Source organism: Buteo buteo, chromosome 9, assembly GCF_964188355.1.
Source record: "Buteo buteo chromosome 9, bButBut1.hap1.1, whole genome shotgun sequence".
In the NCBI taxonomy this organism is placed as follows: domain Eukaryota; kingdom Metazoa; phylum Chordata; class Aves; order Accipitriformes; family Accipitridae; genus Buteo; species Buteo buteo.
The window spans coordinates 4,580,841-4,594,551 of NC_134179.1; the positions used below are offsets into that span (position 1 = coordinate 4,580,841).

Here is a 13,711-nt window from a genome sequence, read left to right on the forward strand (position 1 = left end):
ATGATCTTAACGGAGTTCAGAAACGGCAAGGAAAAAAACGCGCGTGGTTTTTAAATGAAAGTCGCCTTCACTCCAGAGGGCTGGAGCTGAGATTTGGGGTATTTTGTTATTTGGTGGGGTATTTTCTTATTTATTCGGGATATTTTATTATTTGGGCGAGTGTTTTATTATTTTGCGGAATATTTTATTAATTGGGGGATATTTTGTATTTGGGAGCATCCCGGTCGGGGCTTGGGATGCTCCCAGGGTTGTTGCCTTATCCCACCCACCCCAGTGGGATTGCAGAGACTCCAAGTAGGGAAGAAATTATGCAAAGAAATATCATTCCCCATGCGGTATTTCACCTCCATTTGGGAAAAAGCTGTCACTACGATGGGATAAGGATTTAACCCAGCCCTCCGAAATGCCGAGGTCAGCTGCGAGAGCCCAATTTTGGGGCAAATATTGCACGTACGGAGAATGGGAGCAGAGAGGGAAGATGCTGTGGGGGCTTTTGGGGTGCAACCCCCTTTTTTTGAAGGACTGTTTGCTGCAAACTCCTGCTTAAAGGACTTTTTTTGGTGAAAACCCCCTGTTTGAAGGGCTTTTTTGCTGCAAACCCTTTTTTGAAAGACTTTTTTTGGTGCAGACTCCTGGTTTAGGTGAAAACCCCTGTTTGAAGGGCTTTATTTGCTGCAGACGTGTTTAAAGTGATTTTTTTGGTGAAAAACTGCCTTTCGAAGGGCATTTTTGGTGCAAACCCTTTTCTGAATGACTTTTTTGGGGGTGCAAACCCCTGCTTGAAGGGGTTTTTTTTTGGTGGAGCCCCTGTTTAAAGGACTTTTTGTGCTACAAGCTCCTGCTCGAAGGACTTTCTTGGGTGCAAGCCCCTGTTTTAAGGACTTTTTTGGGTGCGAACCCCTGCTTGAAGGATCTTTTTTGCTGCAAACCCCTGCCTGAATAGCTTTTTTGGGTGCCAGACCCTAATTTAAAGGACTTTTTTGCTGCAAACCGCTTTGGAGGAGCTGCTAAAGCAACATCGGGGCAGGATGAGGATGGGGACAGAGCCTGGATGCTTGCGCAGGACACAGGGCTTATTTTGGGGGAAAAAAGCTGGGATTCTAGGAGCAAGGAGGGAACCCGCCGACACCCGCCTGTGTGGGGTTTTGAACATGATTTAACCCTTTTTCCTTCCTTTGCCAAGCAAAGTACCCCCCAAATCCCCGTCCGTAGTGCTTTTTTATTCTTAAGGATAATTAAAATAATACTGGTTTTGCTAAAATAATTGCATTTTGCATGCAAAAAAAAAAAGCCTTCTGCTGTGGAGAAATTTGTGTTACCCGATGATGCTCCTTGATGCCATCCCGTGAGCAAAACCATCTCATTTTTAAGCTTTTTTTGCTTTAATTTCAGCCCAGAGCAGGTGATGGAAGAGTAAACTGATCCTGGGGTGGGTAGCAGAGGAGCATCACCTGCATCCCCATGGGCAGCATCCCCCCTCTGCAACCATTTTTTGCTCCTGCTAGCTTCGTACAGGTGGGAAAAGTATTTTTTCCTGCTGTTTTTTGGGACAAAAAATGAAGTTTTCTCCACTTTTCTTCCTCTTCTCCATGCCGAGCGCTTGCCACCCCGCTGTCTGTTTTTCCTCACCGAGGTTCAGTTCTAATTATGTTGATTTTCTCCAGCCCACCCCCCTCCTGGCAAGCTTATTAGGGGGAATATTTTTATTTATTATCATTTCGCCCAACTCCCGCCAGCATTTCCAATTACTCTCGCCGCTTCCTTGTAATTGTCTTTCCGTAATGGCTGCGAAACAATTGCGCTAAATGAGGTGGCTCCGGCAAGATGAGGGTTTCACTTCATTAAAGGCTAATGGATTCCCAGCTCCAGCTCTGTGGGCAAAAAAAAAGGGAAAAAAAGGAAAAAAAAAAAAAGAAGATATTTAAACAACTTCTTTTATTTTATCGGGATAACTTTCCCTGGTGTAAAGGGGTTTGGGTGTGGTTTCGGTGTTGAGTGTGTGTTGATGACCATTATATTTGCAGCATCGCCAAGAGGTGCGTGTGTTTTCCCCACCTCCAGGCTTGAACCTTTTTGGGTTTGGGGGGATTTTTAAAATTATTTTTCTCTAATTCCTACTGGCTTGCAAAAGCTGACGTTTGCCCTCCTTTTTTTTTGCTAGATATATCTCGATATACTGTATTTATTGCTATAAATATATATATTTATACAGCATAGAAATATATGATATATAACAATATAATAACATTGCTATATAACATAGGGTAATATATTAATATAATACATACATATACTTATAAATAATTAAATAACGACATTACATAATTCTATATTATAGCTATATATAATACCTTGCTTGATATAAGCAATATATTAAAATGTAGTGCTTGATATATAGTGATATATTGCTAAGCATGATTACATTGCTATACATTATATAGCACAGATTATTTATAATAGCAATGATCATATTGCTATATATATGTAGCTATGTATATATATATCTATATATCTCAATATAATCTATTTATTGCTAAAAAATACCCATTTCTGCTGCCAAACATATTGGCCTAGCAGCCAGGGGTAGAGGCAAACCTTTTTGGATTTTGGTTGAAATTTGAAGGCTCGCTGGGTATTATTTTTGCTCCTCAAGCAGATATTATTTCAGTGTTATTTTTATTTATAAAAACCTTTGATTTTTGAAATTTCTCCCATTTTTCCCATCCTTCCTCTGTGTTTTCCCTTCTTTCGCTGGATGCAGATGTGGTCCAGGTGCTGGGATGGAGCTGGGATCCATCCTGGTACCACCTGGAGTCAGGCATGACGGCTCAGGAATTTTTTTTCGGCAAAAAAAAGAATCAGTTCCCCACCAGGACTTTATAGGTTTTTTTTCCAAAAAAATGCAAAATCCAACCCTTGGCCGTAGCGTGATGCTTGGGGCCAAAGTGCCCCGACATGGACGTTGTCAGCACAGGAATGGGTCTTCACAGCAAACTAAAATTCGGCTGGAAACTCATGGAAAATCCTTCAAAAAAGCAAAATTCCCAGTTAGGTGAAATACTCAGAGCCAGACTCACCACCAGAATTATCAGGTATTTGGGTAGACATCTAAAAATGGGTAAAACCCAGCTTGAAATGGCCATATCACTTTTGCAAGCATCCTACCTGCTAAATCTGCAAAAAAAAGGCTATTTTTGGGTGCAAAAGGCACCCCAAAATGAAGGGGAAAATGCTTGAATCATAGCGATTGTAAAAAAATTTGAATTATCACCATCATGGTGAAGGGAAAAAGCCAAAAACTTGAGAAGAGGGGTCTTTTTTTTGAGAAAAGTATGGAAGTTTGATAAAGGAGATGAAAAATGGTCGTGGAAAGGGTTAATGCTTAGAGAAGGTGGCATATATATATTGGATATATTGGATATATCACATTATATCCATTCATTGGTTCTATTATATTGGATGGATATATTGATTATTTTAAATATATATATATATAGGCTATACATTGGTTATATTACATGATAACTGTGCATTGGACCTGTTATATTGGATGTGTTTATTGGATATTATATATATATAGGATATATATTGGATATATTTGACATATAACATTATATGCATCCACTGGATATATTATATGTATCCATTGGATATATTATATCCATACTATTATATCCATATAATATATCCATTGGATATATATTGGATTATACAGTATAACATATCCAATATATATTATTAATATATTTTTAATATATATCCTCTCCTCCCCCCAATATATCCTTTCTCTTTCTCTCTCTAGGATGGATATATAGAGAGACATTATATATGTCTTCATCCACATTCTCCAATTATGTCCACGTAATATGTGTTATAATCCAATTATATATATATATATATATTAGAAGGATTTAACTGGAAAATGTGGATGAAGACATAAACACACACATATATATATGTAAAATAATCAAATATATATATTGGATGGATATAATTGGATAATGTGGATGAAGACACACACACATATATTATATATATGATATATATGATATATATGATATATATATAATACTCCAGTAATATATATATATAGGATGGATATAATTGGATAATGCGAAGTTGTATGTATATCTTATATGCAGAAAAAGTGGAAAGGCAGCTCTGGCTGTTGTGGGGGGTGGCCGATTTATTGGGGGTCAGTGCCTGGGTGGGAAGAGCATCACGGATGCTCCTACCGGTCCATCCAGCGCCAGAGAGCTTCAACTCTTCTGGGTGTTAAACCACTGGAATATGGATTTATCCACCCAACTGGGGGAGCGAATCTTACAAAGTCTCAGGAAAATCCCTTTTTTTTTAATTTAAAAATGCCTCTGAACACCGCTTGGCTGGCACCACATCCTTCGCTGATCATCGCACCCCGCGTCCCATGGTTTCCTTTAGCTCTGTCTTGCTCACGCCAAGTGTCTCCCCAAAACACGTCCTATGCCCCATTTAAAAAAAAAAAAGTCAAAATAAGAATTTTTGCCACAGGAACAAGGGTTCTTGTAAATATATTTATCTTTCCACATAATAATGGAAATATTGAACCATGCATCCTTCAGGGAGCCATGAGAAATTCCCACGTGCTATCCCCAGCCCGGGGCTGCTCACCCTTATTCTGTCTTAAGAGATAAAAGGAGATAAAATGCATTAAAAAGCACCCTGCAAAATTTATCTTTTCAAGAAACTAACTGACCTTCAAGCCTTACCTTCCAGCAAGGTGTGCGCAGTGGGATTTTTCCTGGAAAAATGGCATTGTTTAGGCACTCAACCTTTGGAAAACGTGCAAAACTGGGGTGACTCGCGATGCGGGGGGACCTTAGATTTGCTTTAACCAGACGGAGCCGCAATTTTAGGTTTAGAAAGCAGAAAAACCTCTAAAATTGGGATGGCAATATTTCAGGCAATGGCCGTGGCGGCAGTTTGCACCGGACGATGCTGAAGCATCCGAGATGTGGTGCAAATTCAGCTGCCCGCCCGCAAAATGTCGTCCCTTAAATAGATTTTGCAGGAGTTTGTGCACCCAGGAGGGCGACAAGCAGCAACCAGCAACCGGTCGCCATGACGTGCAACTGTCTGCATCCTCGCCTTGTGCCAAAAGTGTGTCTTAGCTCCTGATTTGGGGCAAAATCCAGCATTTTTTGCGAAGGTGGCCACCAGCTGCTGCTGCAGAGCTCCATTAACCCAGCGCTGGGACACCACCAGCCCTCCATTTCGTTAAGCTGATGGCTCTTGCTAATTTTTGCCCTGTCCTTCCGGGGCTCCTCGCCATCCGGCGACCGGCCGGGAGGGATGCACGCCGTTGCCTTCAGCCTTAGTTTGCGAGCATCCTCATCTTCATCCTATTTAGCATCCGGGCTTGGGGGTTGTGTCCCGCCAAGCTTTCAGCCCTCCTTATTTCCAAGGAATTTAAGAGCATCCGTGTTTTTCCTGTTCTTTTCCTTCCCTGGCAACGCGAGCACCAGCTCAATAAGCAGAATAATTCGGGCTATTATTTGGGATTATTTCAGCACAGAGCAAAACGCAGCCCTGATGGTGCAAGGGTGGTGCAACCCGATGGGCCGAAATACTTAATTATTGCAGACGTGACCTTGCTGGGCTGAGCGACCAGACGGCCAGGGATGCTCGCCTCCAAAAAAAAACCCAGGGCAGACTTGACGCAGGGTCTCCTGATGAAGCCAGCGCTTCCCGACCTTAATTAGGCACCCGTCATTAAGCACAGAGCTCGTCTAACCACGTGTCCAAACCTCCCCGGCTCCGGATCACGACGTTACAGCACTCAAATGTGTGGAAAAAAAAGCCCGGTGTGGTTGCAGAGCATCACATCTCACTGTACCGGAGCCACATCCTTATTAAAATAATTATAAAACCATTTTGCAATTAATATGTTTTTAGGATGCAACGTTGAATGGGGCTTCAGCGACACCCGGGGCTTAATTTTTCTTCATCCCGGGACAGAAAAGTGTTGTAAAGTGGCTTCGTTGTCTTCAAAGCTCAGCAGAGGAATTATTTTCTGTCCCGTTTGGAAACTGGGTGTAATTTGGGTGTGTGGTCGGGGTCCCTTTTTTTCCTCCAGCTGTTGTATCGCTATTAGATTTGCAGGGAAAAACCAGTTTTTTGCAGCTTTCTCTGTCCTGGAGTTACTTCTGGTGGTTAAATCTAGCTCAGGTGTGCTGAGAGAGTGATAAGAAATCAGATGTTTCTGGGGAAAATCACCTTTTTAAAAAAAATATAGAAGGAAAAAAAGCAGTTAGTTGAATTTCAAAGCATGAGGATTAATTTTTTTGGGGGGTGGGTAAAGGACATGGCTGGACTGCATTACTCTGCACTGCCAACAGCTGATTTATCGGTGCAAACAGGTGGCAAAAAAACCCCCAGCTCCCCAAAAACCCAAATCTTGAAGTTTTCTTAAGAGCTTGGGATCTAAATACATCTTTTGGGGGAATTTGGTTGATTTGGGGTTGCTGAAAGCCTTTGATAAAAGCTGAATATCCCTCAGAAAGGAGCATCACTGTTCAACAGCCAAGCCCTGCGCTTGGCGCAGAAATTATTGGCATGTATTTTGCAAGAAATTTGGGATAAAACCCACCTTTTGACCGAAATACCGCTGAATTTGTGTGCCGGGGCTATGCAATGAGTTAAAATGATTTTTTTGCAGAAAAACCACACCACAGTAAGGAATAGCCCGTGGGGTTTTGGGGAGTTGAACTGACTTACAGGCATGCCTGTACCACACAGGCAGTGGGATGCTGACAGCCAGAGGCTGCCCTTAGCTCCGGAGCCAGGAGCGGGCTGGACCTTTTGGGATCCCAGCCGTGCCAGAAAGCATCTCTGTTTTTCCCAGCTAGTTTGGTCAGGTTAGTAAAAAAAAAACCATCGCCGCCTCGCCAGAGGGGCTGCGGAGCAGCACTGAGCCTCGCCGGGCTGCTGGCAGCCTGGGTAGGTGTAAAGATCAGCATTTTTTTAAAACGTTGGCTCAAAATGGAGACTCGCCGAGCTTTGCCTTTAGCCAGTGTCTTTGTTTTGGTCGTAGCCAGCATTTTCAGTTTGCTTTTAGCTGGTGGCCTTGGTTCAGTCCCAGCCAGCATCCTTGGTTTGATTTCAGCCAGCATCCGTAGTTGAATCCTAGATAGCATCGTTGGTTTGATTCTAGCGTACATCAATCCTAGCCATCATTTTCAGTTTGCTTCTAGGTAGTGTCCTCCGTGCGATCTTCGCCAGCATCTGTGCTTTGACCCTCAAAAGCATCCTTGGTTTGTATGTAGCTAGCAGCCTTGCTTTGATAAGAGCCGGCACCCGTGGCTGGATTCTAGTGTCCTTGAGTTAATCTTACCCAGCATCCTTGCTTTGGTCCTGGGCAGCATCCCGGGTTTGATTTTAGCCAATGTCCTTGGTTTAGTTCTACAGAGCATCTTTTCTTTGGCCCTAACCAGCATCTACAGTTTATCTACCATCCTTGGTTCAATCCTAGGCAGCATCCCTGGCTTGATCCTAGGCAGCATCCCTGGTTTCATCCTCAGCAGCATCCCTGGCTTGATCCTCGGCAGCATCCCTGGTTTGATCCTCAGCAGCATCCCTGGCTTGATCATAGGCAGCATCCCTGGCTTGATCCTCGGCAGCATCCCTGGCTTGATCCTAGGCAGCATTCCTGGTTTGATCCTCGGCATCATCCCTGGCTTGATCGTAGCCAGCATCCGAGGTTTGACTTTAGCTAGTGTCCCTGGTTTAATCCTAGTCACGCCCGTGCTTTGATTTTAAACCTTGCTTTGCTCCTAGCCAGCATCCCTGCCAGCATCCTCGGCTTAAATTAACACAATTTCCAGCTTATATATGTGAATATATAAATATATATATATATAAAAAAATATGTTTCCGACTGCTGCAACGGGGCTGGGGTGGCTCGTTGCACTCCACATCCTTTGAGCAGCTCTCGCACAAACCGAGTGCTCCTTCCCAAATCTGCCGCGGCGTGGCATCTTCCTGCTTTTGATCTAGTTTTGGCTGGATATTTTAGCTTTAGCTGATGTGCAAATGAAGTGAAGGGGCTTGTGCTTCCTAAGAAACTCAGTCTGTACCTGGAGTTTCTGGAGCATCGGGTAAAGAGCTGAATTTAGGCATTTTTATTGCCCGTTCCCATTTTTTTCAGCAATTTTTCATGGTAGATTGTCCCGGCAAGTGATGGGTGGCAAATGCCCACCTGGTGTTAAGGTAGGGGGGGACAGCGGTCATGTGTGTGGTGAGAGCTGTCCAAGTTCAAGCCAAGCATTTGTTTTTATTGCCCTAAAGAGATTAAAAAACGGAGCAAAAAATGACCGATGAGCTGCGTTTTGCCCAGGTAAGTAAGAAATTGGGATGAGCATCCCCAATGCCCCATGACAGAGCTGCCACGCTTCAGCACTGAACTTAAAATTCAGGCAAAACTCTACAAAAAAAGTCTTTTTCTTGCTGTTTGGGGGATGCTCAGGCTTCAGTACGGCGATGCACGCACCTCACCGCTCCTGTGTCCCTCGAAAGCTGCAGCAGCCGGTTGCGGACTCTGGTTGTAAAGATAATTAAGTTGCATTTCTGCACGTTGTTTACCGTTCCTCTGAACCAACAGTTCCCCAGAGACTTCAGCTCAGGGTTGGTTTTTTTTTTTTTCAAACCTCCTTGCAAGCGCATTCTTCATTATGCTTTAGTAACAATTTTAATTTTACTATTATTAAACCATCCCAGACGCTGCCTTATTATGTGCCTCGGAGCTGAAATTCCTGAATTGGGGGGGGGGGGGGGAACGGCTCACATCTGGGCTTGTTCTGCAGATGTTTGCTCCAGTTTATAAAGGAGCAGACATTAAAGCCCCGACATTGAAATGATTTTGCCCCGGGATGGGTTTGCACAGGTCGGCGCGGGATGGGAATGGCCTTGGCACAGAGAGGAACCCCAAAACTTATTTCATCCTATGCAGTAGCCAGTTGCGCAAAGACCTCGTCTTGGCTTGGCTTTTTTGGAAAAAAAAAAAAATTAATTTTCACCCCAGAAAAAAAGAATAATTAAAACCAAAATGAATAGGAAGGATCAGCACCAGTAACCTGGCGAGCCAAAAACCCGAATTCCGGCACAGCTCCGCAATCAAACCCTATTTTGCACTTTTTTTCTCACAGTGCAGGAGCAACAAAATTACCCCAGACATCTGGGAGCATCACTCGTGGGACCTGGCGAGTTTAGCGTGCAAAATAGGTATACATTTTGCTACGAGGACTCTTGTGCATATGCATACATTTGCATGTTTGCATGTGTGCTAGCATGTTTGCGTGCGCATGTTGGCGTGCGCAGGTTCATGTTTGCATGTGCGTTTGCCTGTTTGCGTGTGTGTTTGCCTGGGCATTTGCATGTTTGCACGTGCGTACACATACGTATTGGCATGCATATGTATGCACACAAGTCCTCGTAGCAAAATATATATGTTTTTTGCATGCCAAGACCCTTGCACGAGCCTGGCGAGGCAGGGATGTGTGCTCCTGGTGAGCAGCACGTGTGGATATAGCCCCCCATATGCAGCTCTCCTGATTTACACACCGTCAATAACTTTCTTTCTTCCCATTATCTCTAACCCATATACTCCAGGAAGTTTAATTTCTTCTCGCTAGTAATCACCATTAAATAGAAATTGTCTTTTTCTGTGTAAACACGTCATTAGTGAAGCTGGTTTCTGCAGGGTCCAGATTTCATTTTTATTAAAATGAAACATTTTTCGGCTCCTTACTGTGTCCGGAGATGAAGAGGATAATTTTAACCCGTTGGGTTGGCCACAGATAATTGCGCCGGCGTTTGATTGGGGCGATTAGGGAAATCTCCTCTTTTCATGCAGCAGAATTTGCATTTTTCCCCTTACTTCTCTGAAGCAGAGTCATGCTTTCCTACACAGCCAGTTTTAATGAGCGTTATCAATCCTAATGAATATATTTTCATCTTCACTTTATTGGCTTGTTTTTTCTTAGGGAAGGGCTGAAAAACAAGTCCAGGTTAAAACTCGGGGTGGGAAAAGGCACCGAATTTCAGCTCCTTTTCGCGAGGGTGGTGCTCAATAAGGGAAATCTCCTTCTTTTTTTTTTTTTTATTGCCATCGGGAGCATCTGAATTGTTTCAGAGTGCCGAAAGCATCCCTGGAATGATGCAGCAGGGGTTTTTTGGGGGAAAAAGAGGTGGGTTTGGTGTCAGAGGTTGCCTGTTGTGCAAGGGCCGTATTTCCCCCCCCCAGATCTGCTTGCTGCAGATCTTTGCCCCCATCCCGCAGGGAACTTATGGGGCCTGGTGTGCTGCTTCCATCTCCTACCAGGTACCGCTCTCAAAAGACCTCTTTCCCCCCAGATACTCAAGAAAAAGAATGAAGCTTACATATTTATATAAATACGTATATTTGATATAGAAAAATATATATTAAAATATATAATATATTCTGTATTATTCCCATTATAGTATATATATTCCCAAATATGGGAATAATAAATATTATTTATTGCTCCCATATATATATTGTACCATATCGTTTCATGTCATGTCATGTCATGTCATGTCATACATCCTATCAATCCTATCCTATCCTATCCTACCATGCCATACTGTTCCGTACCATACCATATCATATATATCATGTAATGTAATATAAGGGAATAATAGATAATATATATTGGAATAATACATAATATATACTATATTATTCCCATCGTTTCATATATATCCATATATGGGAATAATAGAGAATAAATTATTTCTTGTTCCCATATATATTACAATATATCAATAATGTATGAGAATAATATATTACTGGAATAATACATAATATATTATTCCCATATATATTATAATACATAATATATAACATATATGGGAATTAGGTGACCTTGTGGCCTCTCTGCTCTCTCCCTACCATACCCTGACCTTGAATTTTCTGGCCACATGACTAAAAAGGCAAATTAATTCTGAATATACCATGTACTATACACAATCCATTTGCAACGCTCACTTTGGCTTCGAAAACAGAGTTTCCTCTTCCCCGTGCTACCCAGAAAATCATATTTGCAGACGCGAGGGAGCAACAGATCCCCCCTAAATCCGTCTCTCGGTGTTCCCAAAATGCAGTTTCCCTGCCGGTACGGGGACCCCGGGTGCAACGTCTCTCCCTGCCCCTCACCCGCAGGAGATTGAACGGATTTATTTAAAATCCCAGCTCGGAGGAGCGTGGCCAGAGCCCGGCCGCTCGCCGGTCGGATGCTGTTTGCACAAGCCCACTGGGGGACAGCGAGGGATTATGGGGCGACGGGAAAGCGGCTCGGCGAAGCTGATTTCAACGTTTTTTTCCCCAAAGTGCTCCGATGAGCTTGCTTTTTCTGTGTTTCTTTTTTTCCCCCCTTTTGCTTGCTTTTTTTGCTTTCCTTGCCTTTTTTTTGCTTTTCCTTGCTTTTTTTGCTTGCTTTTCCTTTGCCTTTCCTTGCTTTTTCTTTTTGCAGAGGCATGCAAGTGGCCAGGCCTCTTTTCCCAGCTAGGAATATGGGGTGAGAAACACCCTTCTTTGGGCACAAAGGCTCGTTTCTTCCCCAAATCATGTTTTTTTGGGGGGGATATTGCTGCAAAAGGAAAGCGTCGCCTGGGTAAGTAAATTCCTGCGGTTGCTTCTGCGCCCGGTGGAGTGTCCCACTAACATCCACAAATGCCCCAAACCAGAACTTTTGCCCCTCAAAATGCAGCAGGATCATGGCGTGGTTACTCTAGAGAAATTAAATTACACAGAACCCCCCAATTTTGGGCAAAAAGAGAGTGGAAAGAGCAATTTGTGGAAACAACAGGGTGCCGCATTGTCTCTGTCACCTGGAGTTTTGCAGCTGGGATCACGGGTGGTTTCAAAAGCATCGGCCTGAATTTTGCAGGAAACTTAACTCCATGTTATGGAGACGGTTGAACTGATTCAGCGCTTCCAGCCCAAGTGTCTGGAGCGATGCAGAGTTGCAAAGGTCCAGGCAAAGTTGCAAAAAAAAAAGGCAAACTGGCATTGCGTTGCAAAGTTGAAAAAAAAAAAAAGCAAACGGGCGTTGCATTGCAAAGTTGCAAAAAAAATGCGAATACGCATTGCACTGGAAAGTTGCAAACGTGCAAGCACGCAGTGCATTGCAGAATTGCCAAAACCTGCAAGCACACTGCTTTGCAAGACCTGCAAGCGCATTGCAATCGAAACACCGCGAACGCATTGCATTTCATCGCAAAACCTGCAAACAGATTGAACTGCAAAAACTGCAAACGCTTCGCATTGCAAAACCTACAAACACATTGCAATGCATTGCAGTGCAAAACCTGCAAACGCATTGCACTGCATCGCATTGCATTGCAAAACCTACAAACACATTGCAATGCATTGCAGTGCAAAACCTGCAAACGCATTGCACTGCATCGCATTGCATTGCAAAACCTACAAACACATTGCAATGCATTGCAGTGCAAAACCTGCAAACGCATTGCACTGCATCGCATTGCATTGCAAAACCTACAAACACATCGGATTGCATTGCACTGCGTTGCAAAAACGTTGAACACATTGCATTGCAAAGCCTGCAAACGCATTGCATTGCATCGCAAAACCTTTAAACTTGCAAAGTTCCTCAGGTGCCAGTGTAAAGTCAATTTATTGCCGTCGCCAGCAAATTAGTTCCAGTAACTCCGTGTTTTTCTGACGCGAGGAATGAATTCCCTCTTCTGTTTTGCCCTTGGAAACTCAAGTTTAATGATGGGAATCTTTCTTTGCACAGAGGATTACCCATGCCCCCTTTTAATTCATAATCCTTTTATTACCGTTTAGCTTTTCTTAAGTGACCTGCTGACAATCTCTTCGCTTGCGAACCCGAATTTGTTGCTTATTATGAACTAAAAAATGATTTATTATCCTCTGAGCAGGGTTTTTCCCTGCTCGGGCTGAGCAGTTTTGCAGATACCAACTCCGCAAGTTGCTTTAAGCCTGTTGGAAGCTATTGATGCCACCAGAAAATGGGATGCTCTGGCCGAGCATCGTTAGCGCTGGGGCCTTATAATTGTAATTTAATATTTGTTAAGTGATTGCGGTGTACTTTAAGCAAATAAAATTAAGCCTCGTGAGCACTTTTTCCGGGTGATATGGAAAAATTTGTATTATATCTATTAGTCCTGCATGCTCAGCTCCTCTCCTCGGCGCTGGGGTGCATCCGTGGGGCTGATGCCGAGTGATGGCTCCGTGGCCAGATGGCGGGAAGCAATTCCACAATTTAGGATTAATCTTTATTTTAAATATTAAAAATCATTTAAAAGTTTATTCCTGGTTTCAGGATGCATCCAGCTGTGGGAAAATATCTGTAAGCATCTTAAACCCTGGTTGGGTTGCTTGAAATTGAGCGGATGCAAAAACGGGGGTTTAAGGACTGAAATTAGTGCCAGGTTTAATTCTGGTATTTTCAAACTCTGGAGTTTATGTTCCCATGGCAACCAGTATTTTTATCCTCTTGGTTTGGTGCCTTGTGAGATGGAGCCGTCGGGAAATATCTTCCCTCCCGAGACCCGCAAAGGTGTTGGGGTCGGGTCAGAAGAAAAATAAAAATACATCCCTGCCCGCCAGTAGAAAACTGTAAAATGCAGGAATTTGGATGATGTCCCTCTCACAACGGGCAAAAAA

General features: G+C 43.2%; 1 protein-coding gene across 5 annotated transcripts in view; it reads left to right on the top strand.

Annotated features, from left to right (window-relative positions):
* The window catches only part of PKNOX2 (PBX/knotted 1 homeobox 2), a 95,527-nt gene that overhangs the window by 28,947 nt on the left and 52,869 nt on the right, over positions 1 to 13,711 (top strand). For 2 of the 5 annotated variants that reach the window (XM_075035009.1, XM_075035008.1), the window contains exon 2: positions 9,183 to 9,258. The exons of the other annotated variants lie outside the window; for them this stretch is intronic. The gene's annotated coding sequence lies outside the window, so the exon portion shown is untranslated. The remainder of the gene's footprint in view (positions 1 to 9,182; positions 9,259 to 13,711) is intronic. 5 annotated transcript variants of the gene reach the window in all.